Here is a 7,340-nt window from a genome sequence, read left to right as displayed (position 1 = left end):
GAATTAATTAGGACTGTTGTTTCACGAATCGAAGGCAAAAGGGATGAATTATAGAGGCCGGGGAACCTATTGTCGCGAACCAGTGCTCAAGCACTGTGAATAGCGCTCGAGCCCTGGGCAACACTTGAGGTAGTACTCGAGCCCTGGGCAGAGTTCGAGCACTAGAAGATTGTGCTCGAGCCCTAGGGCTGGAATTTGACTAAAACATCCCTTAATAACTCTAAATTAACTTAAGAGGTCCCAAGCATGTCATTAAGCTAGCTTCAGGAACATCGACATAAGCCTTAAATACATGAAATTGTATTACATTCTCATGCATCAAAATTTGATGGGAAAGATTAAATCAATTAATAAGTTGTAAATTAATCTGTTATGATATTTTGAACGTATAAATAAATGCACTAACCCGATTTATTATTGTAATCATGTATGCTGGTGTACTTATGGTCTACAAACATGATCTATGACTGTACTTACATGGTGTACCATTATTAGATATGTTTGATGCAATTTATGGTTGTATGTGATGAAATACGTGGAATAACGTATACGCAGTCTCACTTGTACCTTGACTTGGTTGAGTTGTCTTGATATCTGATTAATTAGAGGCGTGGTCGAGTTGCCAAAGGCATTAAAAGATTGCCATTTTATTTGTATAAACAAATACATACATTAAATGCATGAATGATTTGCTATTCTTTAGTTTAGATAAAAACTTACTCTTGGAGGCATGAATAAGTTGCCAAGGCATAAAAAGTTGGCTATATTAAGTATGGACAAAAACATACTCATGGAGGCGTGGTAAAGTTGCCAAGACATTTCGTTGTAATTTAGAAAAATACACTCCCAAGTTGTATTATGAAATTTAGAGATATATGGATTTATAATTGTAAGATGGGATTTATTATTTATTAAAAATTTCTTTCAGCGTTTTATTTATTCTATTTATTTCTTTTGTAATCTGTGCTTGTTTATTATTAATTATTTGATACCCCTTAGTTTTTTAGTGTGGACTTGATCAACCCATGACTTAAAAATTAGGGGTATCATACATAACCTCTATCCTCCGCCTTTAATTATGGTAATCATACCCTAAATAAACTCCAGAAACAGGCCCTGAATGTTGACCATAAGCTTTTGATGAAGTATGGCCCATATATGGTAACAAGAGATTAAAACATGCAAATCCTGCAATTAGATTTTTATTTCTAATACACCTAGGATCGATCATAGGTAAGCCACGATCGATCCTAATGTTCCACTACGATCGATCGTACCATGGCTATAATCGATCGTAACCTTGGCAGAGATTTTATGGGCTTTGGTAAGGCTTGCAATATGAATTATATCTGTTGGGGGTGTTTAGGATCGATCCTAGAAGGGCTAGGATTGATCCTAGCTTCATAGGTTTCATTTCTTCATCCTTTTAAGCCTGAAACCTACCCTGAACATGTCATTGCTCCTCTCGATCTTTGGAAACACCCTTAAAGGCTTGAAATAGGTAGAATTGGCCATTTTGATGATGAACACCTGAAAATAACCAAAACCAAGTAATTGATATAAATAATACTATATAATCATTACTAAAGAACTAAGATATGCAACTTCAAGAACTCGAATGTGTAGCATTCGGTGTTCATCAATAGATATTTATATGCACCAACTGCAAGGATAAGTTGTGACACGAGAAGAGAATTTGGATTGTAAGTAAAAAAGAGCTTGTATTGGTTGAAAAAAAACTCCCAAGGCAGTGGTATAGGAAATTTAATAATTTTATGTCAAATACAAGTTTTCAGAAGTGTCACGTTGATCATTCTTGTTATTTTAAGAAGTATGGCACATCTTATATCATATTTCTATTATATCTTGATGATATGTTTGTTGCAGGATTAAGCATGGATGAGATTTTTAATCTCTAAGGCACAACTATCAAATAAAATGATTTGGGTGATGCAAAATGAATATTAGGTGTTAGAATTAACATGGATAGGGTGAGTAGAAAGCTAAATTTATCACAGTCAGAGTATGTTCAAAAACAAGAGGCAATAAGGGTTGATGACGCTAAACCAGTTAGCACACCTCTAGCCAGTCACTTTAGGCTTTTAAAAGAAAAAGCTGCAACAACAGATGACGAGTGTGAATACATGGATAGAGTGCTTTATGCATCAGCTATAGGGAGCTTGATGTATACTATGGTTTGTACAAGGCTAGACATAGCTCATACGTTGGGAGTTGTCAACAGTTTTATGGGCAATCTTGGCAAAGAGCATTTTGAAACTCTAAAGTGGGTTTTGAGGTATCTTAGAGGTATGACATATTTATCTTTATGTTATGGAAACCTAAAAATATGCTTGCAAATGTGGATTCAGACTTGGCATAGGACATTGATAGGAAGAATTGAAAATCACTACAGGGTATATGTTTACCTTGGGCGATGCAACAATTAGTTCTGTTTCCCCAATTGCAGAAAATTGTGACTATCTCCACAGGGACGGAGCCAATAAAGGCCTGGGGGGGGGGGGGGCATATGCCTCTCTAGAGTTGGCCCGCACTCTATAATATATGTGATAATTTTTTTAATTTTTTCCATATATATGAAAAAATATATACGGTGCCCCCCCTAAATTTTGTGATTCCTAAAAAATTTTCTTTATTTTTTCTTTATTTTCTCCTTTACTTTTCAAATTCCTTAAATTTCCTTAATAAAATAGTCAAAATTTCCATCATAAAAAAAGTCAAAATTTCCTCTTAAAGTTCTCTCATTTTTCTTTTTTGTACTTTTACTCTTAAAATTCTTCTCTTTAACGTGCATATTTGAATAATTTTCTCTTCTTTGTCTTGAATTTTATAATTGTTATATTATATTAGATATATATATATATATATATATATATATATATATATATATATATACTCTGTATATTTTTTTTGGGAGCGTGCCCCCCCTCACTTGAAATCCTGGTTCCGTCCCTGCATCTCTACGAAAGAGGCAGAGTATGTAACAGGCACAGAGGCGTACAATGAAATGGTGTGGTTGAAAATTTTCATGAAATATTTGGGTAAAGAGTAAGACATATGTATGTTAATCACTGATATTCAAAATGCAATCCATCTTGTAAGAAACTCAGCCTTTCACTTGAGAAGTAAACATACAAATATTATTTATCATTTCATTCACCCATTCTTGGAGGATGCATATTTTATGTTGGAAAAAAATTCATATAAGAAATAATCTTGCAGATATGTTGACAAAGGTGGTTACTATTAAAAAGTTGAAGACTTCTCAGTTTCTATTGACCTTCAAGCCTGGAAGATTGATAAGAAGTCTCGCACTAGTTTCTTGTGGTGGATGGGTGTATCAGTAGTAGTGTAGCAAATTAGTATCCAAGTGAGAGATTGTTATGTTCTCTGGAGCCTAATTGTTTGGGTGGAGCCTCAAGCCATTTATTTGGTGAAATTAATTGGGTGAAGTTATTTGGGATACTAAAGGGAATTATGGTAATTTGATGTGAACCCTAGTATCAAATGATTTTTATTTCGCTCTTGGCTACACAGCAGTCTTAAGGCAATTAGGGATGGCAAATTCCCCACGGGGCCCCACCTCACCCCGCCCCGTTTATAGCGAGGATGTTGAACCTTTTAGCTAAACGGGGATGGGGATGGGGACAAGTTTTGAATCCCCGCCGGCGCTGGGGCCGGGGATGGGGTAAACCCGCCCCGCCCTGCCCTGCCTCGATTAGGTGTAAAATTACTAAGATACCCTTGCCCATGTTATTATATTTACCAAACTAGCCTATACTATATATATACCATATATGTTGAAACCCTAAAACCTTATCCTAATTACCCAAGTCGTCGCCTCCTCCTCCTTATCTTCTCTCTTTCTTCTCTTAAGATTCGATAACAACGTCGGCTATTCCCATCCTTCCGAATCCGTCTCCGGGATCGGATTTTCTGTGTCCATCTGAATCCGTCTCCAGCATCGGCTCTTCCCCATCCTTCCGAATCCGTCTCTAACATTGTCTTTTCCCCCTCACAAGCATCGGTTGAAGAATTTTTTTTTTTTTTGAAAGTGGTTGAAGAAATTCTTGTTCTACATGTCTTCTCTTCCCTTTCCATCACTAAGGACTTCACTGTTATGAGGTGATTGTATATGTGTGTGTGTGTGTGTGTGTGTGTGTGTGTATATATATATATAATAGATCAAATCATTTTCTTTTTGATTGAATTGTGTTTTTATTTTTTTTTCCAACTGGAATTGATTTTTTTTTTTTTTTTACAATTGGAACTGAGATTTTTTTTTTTTTTTTTTACAATTCGAACAGAGAATCTTTTTGTGATTTTTTCTTTCATGTATATGTGTGATATTGAGAAGCAGCAAAACTTAATCAGGGGCAGGGTGATGGGGACGGGGGCGGGGAAGATGGTGGTGGGGCGAGGCGAGGGCGGGGATAGGGGTGGGATTGAAATTTTTAGCGGGTATGGGGGTAGGGACGATGGTAAAATTTTTGGCCGGGGATGGGGATGGGGAATGAGATCCCCGCTCCGTTGCCATCCCTGCTTGTAATTATCATATCATTATACTCCTTAATCTCATAAAATAATGCAACCAATGTATGTAAGATATATATATTTTGGGAGATTGTAAAAAATATATATATATTCTGTATAGGGGTGGCAAAATGAGTCAGGAACCATAAACCCACCTATATCCATCCGCCTTTTAATAGTTATGGGTGAACTATATTTAGTTTGAGGGTCAAAATGGGTTGGGTAATTTTTAACTACTTAATTTGAGGGTTAACTATATTCAACCCATATTTCACTCATCACATAATAAACACATAACACACATTTATTTTATATTGCACTCAATTCATTTCTCTCTCTAAAATCTCTCACTCACAATCCTCTCTTTCTATATTTGTCTCTCATCAATCCCCTCTCTCTAAGTTTCTCTTTCTAGAAATTTCTTCTAAAAAAAATAAATAATTAAAAAATAATTTTAAAAAATTTAAAAAATAATTTTAAATAATTAAAAAACTTTAAAATAAATTTTAAAAATAAAAAAAAATTAAAACCTTTCGAAAAAAATAATTTAAAAATAAAAAATAATTAAAAATTATCATGAGCAATTCTAAAATTTTATTTTTTATTATTATTTTGCCTCATTAAAGGGAGAAAAAAAAAATGTAAATCTCAAATTTATTTGTAACTACGCCAAAATCATGGTTTATTCTTTATTTTTTTTACTTAACTTTTTATTTTATATAATTTTAAAATCCATATTATTAAGGGTTATACTGGAGTAACAGGACTCATTGTCTTGTACAACCCTTATTATTATCCGGCTATTATTGTTAATAATTTTTAGGCAAGAAAAATATCTGATTTGGAAAGGATTGAAATGGAGTATTGGTGTTGGGAAGCTTGTGGACTGTTGGTCAGTTTCGCGGTAACTCTGAATGGTGGAGAAGTTCAATTGGTAAGTGATCTGATTGATGAAAATTCCAATTTTCATCAGAGAGATAGAAATCTAATTCTTTAGCTGTTTCTATTTGTTGGGCGCTAATCAAGTGAGTTGGTGGTTAGCCGTTGGTTGCACCAAAAGTTTGCAAAGATGTTGAACTAAGAGTGTGAGTGTGCAATATGGCCAAGTTTTAAATTATTAAAAGCCACTACTACCACTAACTAAAAATATAGCTAAGGTAAGTAGGGATCATCCCAAGGGATTGTGGGTACTGTTACAATGGAAACAATACATAGGGTTAGTAGGTCGAGTGATCAAAGATTGGTTGGATTGATTGACTAAGTTATTATGCAAATGAAATTAAAGTAAACAAAATTCAATGATTAATAAAGTAGAGAAAAATATAGAGGAAGGGACTTAAGGTACTAGAGCTCACCACTAAGCTTGACTTCACTAGACACTAGTAATTGTATATTAATGGGGAAATTGACTTATAACTTGTGTGTGTGTGTGTGTGTGTGTGTGTGTGACATTAATTGAAGCTAGGCATGGATGGCAAATAAGCATAGGTTGTCAAGCCAAATCAAACGGAAAGCACAACCAATCAAATGAGACCAAAATCCATTCAATGAAATCACAATTTATGCACACACAACTATCTAGAAACATACACCTAATGCATTCATAAGTATGGAACACCAAGGAACAAGAGTAGATTGTCCACAAATCTATGAATTTAAAGCAACTACACTACATCTACACTAAAGACATGAAATTTAACTTAGTAAGCTAAAGTTATGGTACAATCCATCAAGAAACAAGAGTGAACCATCAAATAAATTGCAAGAGTGTTTAATTAAGTTCTATGTTTTGACCATCTCTAGATTAACTTCATAAATACACATAGACATGCATAAATTCCACTAAATTTAGAGAAAAACACATGAATCATCCATTCTAGCATTCATAGACATATGGTTAGAAGTAGATAATCAATTGAAAGCATTAATCCATACACATCAAGTAGAAACCATAAGATATATATAAAAATCCAAGATCAAAACATTGTTACAAATAAATCCCCAAAAATATACAAAGAACTAAGTCTAGGAAGCAAACTTAGGGGCCACTCTAGCCCCAATTAGATGTCTAGCCACTCATTAAAGTAGTCATCCAATATCTAGCCTCCTCTCAAAATGTGTAAAGCTTTCTAATATCTAGCCTCCTCTCCAAGATATGAGATATAATTGGTGCGCCCCGGGTCGTCAACCCCAAAACCCAATAGTTTGTGAGATGTGGCCAAATTTTACATTTAAAAATTTCCACTGCTACCTTTCACTAAAAATATAGCTAGGCTGAGTAGGGATCAACCCAAGGGATTGAGGGTCATACTAGGATGAGGAATCAAGATTAGGGTTAGTAGGTCGAGTGATCAAAATGGTTGTGATTGGTTGAATTAAATTAGATGCAAATTAAATTAAAGTAAGAAATAATGCAATAGAGAGAATAAAAGAGAGAGATCTTGGGGTTTAGAGATCACCTCTAAGCATAGCTTTTCTACACCTTTAATGCATGATTAATGAGGGGAAGAACATGTATTGCAACAAACTCTGTGTGTGTGGTTGTTTCAACAAGCATGGATGACAAATTAAGCATATACTGTCTAAACAACATGGTAGATAGCACAACATATCAAATTAAGCCATTAATCCCTTCTTTAAGCTCACAATCCAAACACATCACAAGGTTAGAGATACATGTTACTTGCTTTTCATAAGTATGGAACATCAACAACAAGCATGGATTGTCTTCCCATTTAACAACTACACTACAACTAAGCTAATGACATGAAATTAAGCTAATTAAACTA

This window comes from Cornus florida, unplaced genomic scaffold (assembly GCF_030987335.1).
Source record: "Cornus florida cultivar Cherokee Brave unplaced genomic scaffold, ASM3098733v1 CherokeeBrave_3.0.0_Hap2_Chr11, whole genome shotgun sequence".
NCBI classification, from domain to species: Eukaryota; Viridiplantae; Streptophyta; class Magnoliopsida; order Cornales; family Cornaceae; genus Cornus; species Cornus florida.
The sequence above is the reverse complement of the archived record's forward strand: the minus strand, read 5'-3'. Positions refer to the sequence as shown.